The 13,696-nt window shown below is 40.3% G+C and overlaps 1 protein-coding gene across 1 annotated transcript in view; it reads left to right on the top strand.

Annotated features, from left to right (window-relative positions):
• The window catches only part of LOC111973546 (uncharacterized protein MCAP_0864), a 64,840-nt gene that overhangs the window by 31,005 nt on the left and 20,139 nt on the right, over positions 1 to 13,696 (top strand). The gene's annotated exons all lie outside the window — the stretch shown is intronic.

The raw sequence follows: 13,696 nt of genomic DNA, 5'->3' as shown, positions 1-13,696 counted from the left end.
ATGTCTGATTTCAAAAAGGATTTACGGCGAAAGCACACCTTGCGATTATGTTAGGTCAGTACATAGCCACAGAAAAACACAGCCATTTTTCCAGCCAAAGAGAGGAGTAACAAAAAGCAGAAATAGAGATAAAATTTATCACTAACCTTTGATGATCTTCATCAGATGACACTCATAGGACTTCATGTTACACAATACATGTATGTTTTGTTCGGTAAAGTTCATAGGCGGGACGCTACTGTCTCACTTGGCCAAAAGCCAGAGAAAATGCAGAGCGCCMAAAAAAAAWTACAAAAAATAAAAATCWAACTTTCATTAAATCACACATGAAAGATACCAAATAAAAGCTACACTGGTTGTGAATCCAGCCAACATGTCAGAATTCAAATAGGCTTTTCGGCGAAAGCAAACAATGCTATTATCTGAGTTGGCACCATAGTAAACAAAGAGAGAGAAGCATATTTCAACCCTGCAGGAAATAAAAATATAATTCATGCCTTACCTTTGACGAGCTTCTGTTGTTAGCACTCATATGTCCCATAAACATCACAAATGGTCCTTTTGTTCGATTAATTCCGTCGATATATATCCAAAATGTCCATTTATTTGGCGCGTTTGATCCAGAAAAACACCGGTTCCAACTTGTGAAACGTGACTACAAAATATCTCAAAAGTTACCTGTAAACTTTGCCAAACCATTTCAAACTACTTTTGTAATACAACTTTAGGTATTTTTTTAYGTAAATAAACTGTAGCTAGCTTTCTGGTCACGCGCCTCTAACTAACAGTACACTTCCAGTGATCCTCGTTCAAGATGGCCGTACTTCTTCATTATACATAGGAAAAAACCTCAACCAATTTCTAAAGACTGTTGRCATCCAGTGGAAGCGGTAGGAACTGCAAGAAGGTCAATTAGAAATCTGTGTTCCCAATGAAAACCCATTGAAAAGAGAGTGACCTCAAAAAAGAAAAATCGGAATGGTTTGTCCTCGGGGTTTCGCCTGCTAAATAAGTTGTGTTATACTCACAGACATGATTCAAACAGTTTTAGAAACTTCTGAGTGTTTTCTATCCAAATCTACTAATAATATGCATATCTTATCTTCAGGGGAGGAGTAGCTGGCAGTTGAATTTGGGTATGCTTTTCATCCAAACGTGAAAATGCTGCCCCCTATCCTAGAGAAGTTAAACAACCATCACCAGCACATTAGCCACTTTAATAAATGTTACACTAGTCACTTTAATAATGCCACTTTAAGAATGTTTACATATCTTGCATTACTTATCTCATATGTACAGTGGTTTKTCCTTTAAAAGTTTGCAGTGTACAAGCACAGCTTGCATGGTGACGCAGAATTCTATGGCACGTTATTTAAGTGTCAACCACTGTTACCATTAATGCTAGTTCGTGCTAGTTTGACCACCCGAGGGTATCTTTGAGACGCATTTGATAGCCTTCAATWGTGGCTGTTCTAGAGAATTTCAAACCTTTTTTGTAAGAACATAGTAAATGGGACAGATTTTAAGAAATGTTGCTTTATTAATTTGATTAATATTATGGTGTTTCTATTCCAAGAAAAACCAAAAACCGCCTGGGTTTCCGTTAAATATGTCGCTGTACGACGTTACGGTCGTGAGTAGGCTACAGTACTGGGATATTTAGCTAAAGAATCCCGTGTCGTGCTGTCACGTGGGAGACCGGGGTTCAATTCCCCGATGGGGAGGAAGGAGTAGGCTGTCCTTGTAAATAATAATTTGTTCTTAACTGACTTGCCTAGTTAAATAAAGGTTACACTAAGAGCATAACATTTCTACACCCTAATTGTATAATTGTAGTCTAACCAATACCCAAACGGAGATTCAGTGAAAATAAAAATCTCATTGATTTATCAAGACCAGTCCCCATGTTTGTCTCAGAGCAACGCGAAACGGTGCTAAAATAGTTGTAAGCTATTGCTTCAAATCCTATTGCTTCTAACTTCAATATGCTCTTTAAATAAATAAGACCGACACCACTTTTAACAGCACATTACTCAACACTAGTGAGACTCATGTCGCCTACGTTAGGCCTACAGTATATCTAAAAATATGACGTGGCTTTCCGCCAATAATTACATATAGAGGATTGGAGGATTCTAAATTAAAACCAAAATCCGCCTCATGGGTCTCCCGGTGGCGGCCGGCACGGGTATCGAACCTGCATCTGTGGCAATGCGCCACTGGGGAGGCCCCATTCACAAAGTATCAAAATACAGTGAGGCGTTGGTAAAGGTATATTGTCCTGCTAATAGCTTATAATGGCCTATTATAATACTGCACATGGTGTCCAGGTCAGGATAACCAAAACATTTCTTTATTAAAGACTATCAGAAAGAATGTCGATACTTATTTATTTTAATCCAAAACCATGAATGAGTGAGTCACTCAGCTTTATGTAGGTGGTGGCTATATGACTGTGCCATCAAGTTGATAATATATAACGATATTTTGGAGGTTATTTTGTTTCCAAAAAACCGAAAGTGAGCCATTTGTAATCTGAATAAAGGGTGAAATATATTTGTAAAGGCCAAAGCATTTATTTCTGTTTTTTAGAGGGAGAGAAACGCTGGGCCAATTGTGCACTGCCCTATGGGACTCCCAATCACAGTCGATGTGATACGTAATAATAATGTGTCACACCCTGGCCTTAGTTAACTTTGTTTTCATTATTATTTTAGTTAGGTCAGGGTGTGACATGGGGAATGTATGTGTTTTGGTTTGTCTAGGGGTTTGTACGTTTAATGGGTCAGAGTCTTGTCTAGGTGTTTGTATGTCTATGGCTGCCTAGATTGGTTCTCAATTAGAGGCAGCTGTGGTTTATTGTCTCTGATTGAGAGCCATATTTAAGGCAGCCATAGGCAGTTGGGTTTTGTGGGTAATTGTCTATGTTGAACGTTTGTTGCTTGTCTATGCACTTACGTCGTTAGCTTCAYGGTYGTTTGTTGTTTTGTTTAGTTTGTATTCAGTGTTCGTTTYKTGTTTTTYCCTTCTCTAAATAAAAGAGAATGTATTTTGCACACGCTGCGCCTTGGTCCTCTCTCTCACCCATAGACGATCGTGACATAATGATAATACTTTTTGTTGTATTCTTTTTTTTGTATTTTCTGGTGGATTAAACTGAAATTGCAACCAATCACAGCCGGTTGTGATACAGCCAACCTAACTAAGAAATACATTTGACGATAGATTTCTCCCCCTATCCTCCTTCTAGGCAAGTCTATTGTCCAGCTACCTGCTAATAGCCATAATGGCGCTGTATAACATTACCATGTGTGTTTGAAAGAGTATTTTCCAGTAAGCAACAATTTGTTTACCTTCATTAGACAACTTTGTTACAATATTTCTGTAATTCAGTGATATTTATTCCCATAGTAATTCGTTATGGATCCATAACTAAATAAATATTGGCATTTTGAAAGAGTATTTTTATATTTATTCTATTAACGAAAGCATAAAGATGCTGATGAAGAAATACAGTATTGTACAGTATATGCTTTTACATTTGGATAATAAAGCATTTAAAGCATTTTGAAGATATAAGCCACCGGCATTTGTTTATTAGGCTATAGCAGAACAGCATAACGGTCCGGACGGCAATTGCTCTGCCTGGTGAGCAGTTGGGTTAGACACAAATMATTTGTATCTACCTTTCCAATTACTTTCCAATTACAATTTACAAATGTGTGCTTTTCATGTCATTTTTCGTTAAATCCAGTTCGGATTTAAGTACAACTTTTGACTGATGCCTTTAGTGAGAGGTCTAATGCTTTAATATTTAATAATATCTGCCCTCCGAATTCATATCTAASGRACATTTTAGTTTGAACGTGCAGACTGGCACTAAGAACAGCGGGAATGTTTCCCTAGTCAGCGACATTATTAGTGCAATGCCCCTTAGTGTTGCTCTGTGCTACCCAGTGGGGCGGGGTGGGGGTCCACCCCCCTCCCCTTCCTCCTCCTCCTCCTCCTCCTCCTCCTCCCTTCCCCATGGGCTAATTTGTAAATAAAGCCAGTTTGTTATTTAGAATTATTTATTTCTGTTTTTAGAGGGAGAGAAACCAAAAACCTACAGTCATCTCATGGATCTCCCAGTCGAGGCCATCACGGGTATTGAACCAGCATCTGTAGCAACACAGCTTGCACTGCACTGCAATGCAATGTCTTAGACCGCTGCACCACTAAGGCACTGTACAACGTGACCTGTCGGGAGTAGGCTACAGTACTACAGAGACACATTAGGCCTTGTGACCCAAAAGCATAATCGGTGCTCTAACTCCCCCTTGCGCTGGTCTGGAGCAATGAAGTGGTGACGCAGGGTACCGTACTAAACCACAAATTACCTCTGTCCCGCAGCATAATCACAACATTTTTGTGGAGCAACCACTGTATATACAGTATACTGAATACTACACTATACTGAATACTACACCATCTATACTATCTATTGCATCTTAGCTGCTCTGTCACTGCTCATCCATATATTTTATACTTATATATTCTTATCCCATTCCTTTACTAGATTGTGTGTATTAGGTTTTGTTGTGGAATTTGTTAGATGTTACCTGTTAGATACTGCTGCACTGTCGGATTTAGAAGCATAAGCATTTCGCTACACTCGCAATAACATCTGCTAACCATGTGTATTTGACCAATACAATTTGATTTGATTTGATACAGGTGTGCCAAGCTTGTAGCGTCATACCCAAGACTCAATGCTGTAATAGCTTCCAATGGTGCTTCAACAAAGTACTGAGTAAAGTGTCTGAATTACTTATGTAAATGTGATATTTCAGGTTTTTGCTTTGTCATTATGGGGTAWTGTGTGTAGGTTGATGAKGGGGGAAAACGATTTCATCCATTTTAGAATAATGCTCTAACGTAATTATTWTTATTTTTTTTAAGTCAAGGGGTCTGAATACTTTCCGAAGGCACTATATGTTCTTATAGAAAAGTGTACTATTTCTGTGTGGTCTCCCCTCAGCTTTCCAAACAGAAGGATAGGATGAGACAGCTAGAGGAGGAGGTAAAGAAACAGGAGGCGGAACAGAGGATAGCAGAAGAGGAGTGGAGGAAGAGAGAGGAAGAACACAGACAGAGAGAGCTGGAGAGGAAGAGGGAGGAAGATGAAAGGAAAGAGAAGCAGAGGAAGAGAGAAGAGGAGAGAAGGAAAGAGAMKCAGAGGAAGAGAGAGGATGAGAGACAACATGATGAGGACCAGAGACTGAAAGAGGAGGAGCACAGAAAGAGAGAAGAGAAGTGGAAGAAGAGAGAGGAGGAACAGAGAGAGGCCTGGGCCCTTGCTAGGGAGGAATGGGAGGAGAAGGCATCCAATTTGAATGCTGAGGTAAGGGGTGAGGTAGATAAGATTGGTAGCCTTAGGCACAGATATTGGATCAGCTTACCATCCCTCAATCCTATCCTTAAACATTAGGCAGAAAAATTATAAAATGACCTTAGTTCAGTGTCTTGGGGCAACTGTTTGGCCCTGAGGTGACCAGAGGGATGAGGAGTCTTTCAACCATATGGCCCAGTTAATGTGGGGGCTCTCTCTTTCTCTCCTCCTTCCTCTCTTTCTCTCTCTCCATCTTTCTCCCTACAATGTAGTTAATGTCCCATGTACCTTCACTCATACATTCTATGCATTTTTCATGATTCCCTCCCTTACTGTGCTATGTAATGGAATAAGCACCACCACACCCAGTCACAGACTGAAATGTCATTAGGAAYATTAGAATACTTCTGCTTATATGAATATACAATGCGAGAACATGGGCAACGTAACTGCCATTAGGGTGCAATCTTCATAACCACTCTTTCCCTCTCTTTCAATTCTCTTTCTTTCATTCACTCTTTCATTCTGTCCCTCTTTCCTCTCCCCTGGTTTTTGTTCCGTTATCTATTATTAGTTCTACGGTCAGGGTAGTTAAGGTTAAGACTATGGTTAGTGGTTGAATCACATTTGTTGTTCAGAAATCACTACACTTGTATTCTATTCTAATATGGCCAGATCACAACCTTGGCATGACTCACAATACTTTCTCTACCTCTTGGTCATCCACTTACACTCTCAATGTCATAAGGTTAGACACTCAATGTCAAGGGGTTAGACACTAAGTATCATAACAGTATACAGTATAATGTTGCTGCAATATCATTATGTAAGAAGGCAGTACATGGTTGACTGGACTTCTATGTTTTTACTTCCTGTTCTTTGTGTAATATCTACAAAAAAAAAAGTKTTTTCCTACACAGGATGCCTCACAACCTTGTTCTTATGTAAGTACAAGGCCTAGTGATCTTTAAATGATTTAAACAACAACCTGTAAACGTTTCCTTATATGGCGTTAGTGAAATGTGCCCCTCAGTTCTCTTAGTTTTATTAGAGCCTTCTGTCAATTTGTTGTTTTTTGAATTTACAATTCTTCTTGACTGTCTAGCTTTTATTTTGGTCATTGTTAGTTCTCAAAGATTATATTTTTGAAAAATATAGAAGTCTAGGTCCATTATCTTTTCTACATACTTTGTATCTGGTTTTAGTTGTTTAAGTTTACACAGAAAATGTTCTTACATCCCAAAATGAATCAATAAATACAAAATATTACACTCTTTGGACTTAAGCGACCCGAAATGCCAGAAAACTTCCTGCATTAGAGTCGGTTAGGTAAGTCAGATTTAGCCACTTCCTGTGTAGATAGAAAGCCTTTGTTTTATTTAGCCTAGCTTAGGATGCAATTTATATAAAGATTGGTTATCATTCGGCACTTGGGTTCATAAATAAGGATTAGCCATAGAAGTGATTTTGAAGTGTGTGGTGACAACATTTCAGAGTTTCATCTTGCTCGAAAAGGAGATATTTTATTATCTAAATTCAATACTCAAACTTCATGGTCGCTCTTTCTGTCTCTTTTGTCTCTTTTGTCTCTTTCTGTCTCTTTTGTCTTTGTCTCTTCATTTCGATGATGTTCAGCCACATTCTTCATACTTCTCCTTTTCTCCTGTTGAAGGTCTTTTGCCTTTCTCCTCCGTTGTGTAAACCAAGACAAAATACAGTAAACGACAAAAACAAGCAGAAAAGAACGGGTGAGTCATGTTAATTCAGACCCTAAGACGTCCCCCCTCACCCCTCACCCCCCCCCTCATCTTAGCACAACCGCTCAAAATGAATCTACAAAGTATTGATTTGCGAGGAAAGCGTTAGCCTCACGATGCAGCCGCATATTAATACTGCTGGCCTTGTCTTCCGTCTCCTACTTACCGCTCTTCATATCTTCATAATTGATTAATGTTCCTTTGTGAAGTACAGATGAATAATGCATTACTCGGCTCGCTTCCCTGCGGCTGACGAGAGCATGTTTCATTTCACTGAATGAAGCCGAGCTCTAGCTTTTGTCCTACTCGTGTGCTGTCGTAGTGTGTTGTGTGTTGTACAGAGACAGGAGTGGTCACTTGTGTGTTGATGCTTTGAGAAGGTGTCTCCTTGAGCTGACAGAGAGCAGGGGTCTCAACGCGTGGCCCTGGGGGTGTTTGTGGCCCGCCTTCTGATTTGTATCTATCCAATATACATACTGTATCTAATTCACTTGTGGTTTTAACACCAGCCTCTATGAATATAATTATGTATGATGTATGTAGGATTATGTAGAATTATGTAGGGTAAATTATAATTCACAAAATCCTTGTGTTATATAGGTAATGAAGCAACAGTTAGGCCTATGTTCTGAGCATACAGATTTTAAGATAATTTTTCTTGTCTTTTTAATGACCAATGTCTGTTGCAAAATGACTTGAAACCACTGCTGGGGCAGGCAGAGAGAGAGAAACGGAGGCTGGCACAGCCTGGCACTACACAGCTCATCTGGCTAACGATGCTAATTATGCTAAACTGGCCTAATGATGATGAGGGATTAAAGAGCCCTCTCACACACACGATAAGAGACAGAAAGTGAGAGAGAGAATCACAAACTGTCACTGGATAGAGCTCATCATGTTAATGATAATGAGTGGCTGAAGAGCCAGTGAATTTGTGCATGCATGGTGAGAAGCCACCTGATGGTGAACAGCTGTTGATGAATGGCAGTTAATTTTTCTCCCTTCTCTGCCCCCCCCCCCCCNTCTCTGCCCCCCCCCCCCCGCTCTCTTCAGTGCCAGCTTGTCTTCGCTGGGGTTTCATTGAATGTGTGCCAGCAAACAAGACTCAGAAAATTAAATAAACACTACTTATCCCTTTACAAGGATACCTAATTAAATATGCAAATTAGGTTATGAATGAGGGCTCTCAAGAGGGTTTCATGTTTGATTTCCAGTCCTCTCTCTCTCTCTCTCTCGCTCTCTCTCCCTCTGTGTGCGTGCGTGCGTGCGTGCATGCTTGTGTGCTACTGCTGAGTAAGATGTGAGTGGAGAGGGACAGATGTTACTGTGTGTGCTCTGGGAAATTCAATATGTCTGTAGTGGTGTCTGTTTATTTGAAGTCCAAGGACTCTTCCCCTCTAATAGTGCAATGGGTTTCCTTTAGTTTAGTCAGCTAGGGCGTTCCTTAGTCTCTGACCATATGAAAGACAGACAGACAGACAGACAGACAGTGTTCAGGCTCCAGTTAGTGGTGGCAGGACAGATGCAGAGAGAGAGAGTAGGACAGACGAAGATTCATGTCTGACAGGAAAACTCCTCCCATCTGTAACCACCACCCTCACAAAGTCAAACCAAAAGCTCTCTTAATTTACATCTCTGTCTCTGCATGTGTTTGGGCTGTGTCGTTGCAGAGTGCGTTGTAGATATGGATTGGTTTTGACTGTCTGGTTGTGCAGATGGATGGGTTATGCAGTGCGGTCAATGTTAAATACGAGGGGAGTCTTCTGCTCTGCTGTGGGTAGTTTTATAGTGTCTGGAAGGGTTCATCATTAGAATCAGATGATATCATGGTTACAATCATCGTCATCAAACAGCAGTTGGGTGATTTGCACATCCCAAGGATCCAAACCTTGTATATGCACCCACTGTAATGTAGCCCAAGTGACTTTGGAGACTGTTTTTTTGTTGTTGGCCAAAACAGTGAGAACAAAGAAAGAGAAGCCCACTCACACGGTTCTGTAAATGCTGCTTCCTAGTGCTTCATTCCTGCACCACAATACACAACATTTTAGGTCACAGTCTTTGGTCACCTGATCATCTTCCACTTCCAATTTTCTCATTCGACCTCTCCTCTCCCTGCAACAATTTCTCAGTTCTCAACCAACTTGTGTGATTAAACAGTTGCTTTGTCTTTAGTTAGAGCCAAGGCACTTTCCTTCTGTTGTTAAATCTAAAGTACTTCAGAGTTAATCCAATTTCTTAAGTGAAGTCCTCACCTTTCTCCACTTAGCATAAACATTAGCCTAGCCATTAGCTGAGCTAATGCACTAATGAAAGAGAGTGCCTTTAGTTTGACTGGGACGTTATAGCGCTCTATATAGAGCCCTGAATGCTAACCACAGCAACTGCATGTTTAAAGGCAGGGACTAGCGCAGGACTCTAACACGCTTTGCTAACTACAGCGTGTTCTAATGGGATGCTAATGCTATTTTTATGCTAATGCTACATGCTAATCGCTGAGTCAGCTGCTGTGTGCCCTTCTCTTATTAGGTAAACTTATTTAACCCAGATTAGACACACATACTCTGAATATCAATTGCTTGACCTGGCTGTAAACTAGATTAAGTTGACATGTTCCCATCCAGGTATAAAAAAAAGCCACGATGCTGCATTTCTATGCACTTTCCTTTATGTCATGCTATTTATGACATTAACTAAACTGAGGGCTCTATATTCATCTGCCGGTAAGGACACGCAAGTCTCAAATGCACGTTAGTTTGCAATTTTGTTATGTAAAAACTGGCGCACTAGCATTTTCCATCCCTTACGCCAGGTTTGTCAATTTACCTGTCTAACATCCGCTCTCTTGCTCTGAGGTGGGAGGGGTGGGAATATTTGGGATATTTAAGACTGACCAAAAGCTGGTCTTACCTATAACACAATTAGTTATGGCATTGATTTTGCCAGCGGAGGCCCGCACAGTAACCTTATGTACATCACCAACATTTTATAAAAATATCCCGAGCAGCAAAACAGTCAGGACATTCCTGTTTTTTATTTATATTGGACATTATTTTTGTCCAGCTTCTGTGAAATGTTTGGACTCATTATGTGCGATGCCCATTGCATGAAAGGTGTCAGTGACTGTAGGACATTAAGTTTAAATAACATTAAGTTATTTAAAAAGGCTGCTTATTGTTTTTTGTTCATCATTTTGTAAAAATTTGCATCTTCCACCTTCCTCTGTCGGACCGAACTTTCAAATTTTGGGAATTCAGATCGCTGTCCGTGGTGCTGAATCCACTTCTAGGCTATATTTGCCTGTATGTTTACCTTTCACGTGAGAAAGTCACTAGGGCTACTGGCCATATCAACCGTGATGATAGGCAATAGCTATATACACTGAGTGTACAAAACATTAAGAACACCTTCCTAATATTAAGTTGCACCCCCCCCCTTTTGCCCTCAGAATAGCCTCAATTCGTCTGGGGCATGGACTCTACAAAGTGTTCAACAGGGATGCTGGCCGATGTTGACTCCAATGCTTCCCACAGTTGTTTGAAGTTGGCTGGATGTCCTTTGGGTAGTGGACCATTCTTGACACACACAGGAAACTGTTGAGCATAAAAAACCCAGAAGCGTCTTTCCCATTCACCCTCTGAATGGGACACATACACAATCCATGCCTAAATTGTCTCAAGGCTTGGAAATCATTTAACCTGTCTCCTCCCCTTCATCTACACTGATTTAAAGTGGATTTAACAAGTGACATCAATAAGGGATCATAGTTTTCTTTCACCTGGATTCACCTGGTCAGTCTATGTCATGGAAAGAGTTCCTCATGTTTTGTACAGTCTGTGTATATTTCAGAGCAGTAACGGTGAGTGGACATTGCCCCTTTTCTCTTTATATTAGATCTGTTTCCTGCTCCTGTCAAAAGTTTGGATGTGCGTGTCACCCTCCATATTCTACGTTGTCATAGGCCTAATATTATATTCCCACGGGGAGCAATTATGGTGCCTGTAACTATATTTAGACATAGCCTATTCAAAACAAGTTGTTACATTTGATTAGAATTTGATTAGAATTATTCACTTWATTTTTTAGGACCTTATCAATAGTGAATTTAATATGGCTTATTGACAACGTTAGGCATTTCCATGGCTCAGACGTAATGCATTTTACAGTATGCCTATATCAGTGTGAATGCTATGCTAACAATGTATTTACATTTTGAAGCCATGCAATTACTGTTCAAAAACATGTTCAACATATTAAGCAAATATGAGATAGGTCTACTTGTTGTTACTTTGATTCTGTAGGCTATTTAACAAACAAGGCTATAACGGACTAACATTTGAATTGGAGTTGATGACAACGCAATACATAAAATACCATAAATACACAACTTGAAGCAATCACATATTTGGAGCACGTTCTGATTGGCCAGTAAGGGGTCAAGCCTTGACACACCTTCAMCTTGTTTGTTCATCAAAACCCAGCCAATGTGATGCACCATTCTTCTCAAGGTAAGGTCACTATTTGTCCATTGACCAAAATGCCACAAAAACATAACTTTGATTAAAAACAATTATCTAAAAAATGTCAAGGGATGTATTTTCGATCCCAGGTCAAATTGTTTGACATTCTATTAGGACGATGTGACTTTAAAATAGAAATCACCTCAAATGTTTTTCCTTTTCTTTCTCCATGGCTCTGTCCAGAAACAGCTCCTRGCCCCTAGACACAAATGATTGGATGGATGGATAGATAGATAGATAGGCTAGGTGGGATTTTTGCCATTGCTTATAGGCCTATCAGAGGGAAAGGTGGAGCTCCTACCATATTTAAATGCTACTACCATATTCAAATGCCATACCAATAAGGCATTTGCCTAAAAAGCATCGGGCCTTAGTTCTATTATCTCTGTTAAAACCCCCTAGAGTTGATGTCCACGCCCCCACGGAAATCGAATTAGCATAATATAAAAATCCCCAGCAAAATCTGTCTGTTTAAACTAGAGATATCTGGAGTTTTTTTTTGCGTGGGCAGCGGCTCAATCCACCGCATCCACCAATGTCGGCCTTCTGCGGTGGAAGGTGGCCGGGGTTACGGGGGACAGCAGTGTTTGACAGAAAACGGTTTGGCCTACAATCTAATATGCCCACTCTATGTAAAGATGAGACAATCCTCACAAGACTCCTCTAATGGTAGACTGGTACCAGTTTAAAACATTTATGGAAGTATATATGGAAGTAGTTTAGTGCCAAAAATAAGAGGTTAAATATGGGTCCCTAAAAATTAAAATCCTGACCTTTCTTATATCGCTCACATGTACAGTAGGACAGACACAAACCTCCTTTTGACTATCTGTTTTTCCATGTATGAATCTGTTATTCAATGTGTTTCTATGGGCTAATAGCAGTAATGCCAAATTCAGTGTTTCATCAAATAGCTAAATGATCCTTGGTATGACCATCTTAAAACATTTCCATATTTTAGCTTCGTAGAACCCCCACCCCCGCCATAGACTCTTAAGGATTGACGTTGTGTTGACCTGGTTCCAGGGCTCCGTAGTCCGCTGCTTTTGTCTTCCGCATGGCCAGTGTCCCAGTCACCCCTGTAGCCACCCTCTGAACCAAGCCTAATCGATCACCATGCCAATCTACATTCTCCACACAGCATGGACCAAAGTCTCACGATCTTATATTTGACTGATTTAGGTTGTAGACCCCCCCCCCCCAGATATAAAATGTCAATTTCATTGGTTTAATATCTGAGGGAATATGGTGTGTGGTGTGTGTGTGTGTGGTGTGTGTGTTGTGTGTGTGTGTGTGTGGTTGTGTGTGTGTGTGTGTGTGTGGGTGTGTGTGTGTGTGTGTGGTGTGTGTGTGTGTGTGTGTGTGTGTGTGGTTGTGTGTGAGAATGAGGGAGGGACAATAATGAAACATCAAAGGGGAAGCTTTTTTGCTGGATGCACAAATCACAGTCAAATGAATATATTAATGTGGAACCAATTACCTTAGGGAAATGTTGTCTGTATGCTGGTTTTACCAACGCGCTCCTCACTTTGGCAAAGCTGAGAACAGCGAGGGAACCTAAAGCGACGGACTAAGCTGGCGGAGTTAGTTTTCCTTACATTTCAATTTACTACATTTCCATGTTTTCTACTGGTTGTGAACATTGAATTAATCCGGAAATAGAAAATACAAATAAACATTGTATTGTTCTACAATGAATTGGCTTGGATTCACTTTGGTTCTGGCAGAAGGGGGGCAGTGCAGTAGAATAGTGTCCTGTAGTAAAACATGTTGAGGTCTCTACCGTTCTAATAAATGACTTCAACACACCTCAGCTAGACCCCTAGCTGCTCTTTAAAGCCTCTTTCTAATTCAGTGTTAAACACTGATAATAGACTAAAACACAAACACACAACACAGTATATCAGTGTTAAAGCACTGAAATAGACCCACATCCACATTTGTTTGGCCTTCGTACGTTTACAGTTCACTTTAATTGCCTTAAAAAATACCACTAGTCAGCTGTGTGTGTGTGTGTGTGTGTCCATCGACAGAAAGCCCTATTGATT

This window comes from Salvelinus sp. IW2-2015, linkage group LG14 (genome assembly GCF_002910315.2).
Source record: "Salvelinus sp. IW2-2015 linkage group LG14, ASM291031v2, whole genome shotgun sequence".
Lineage (NCBI taxonomy): Eukaryota > Metazoa > Chordata > Actinopteri > Salmoniformes > Salmonidae > Salvelinus > Salvelinus sp. IW2-2015.
The sequence above is the reverse complement of the archived record's forward strand: the minus strand, read 5'-3'. Positions and strand labels throughout refer to the sequence as shown.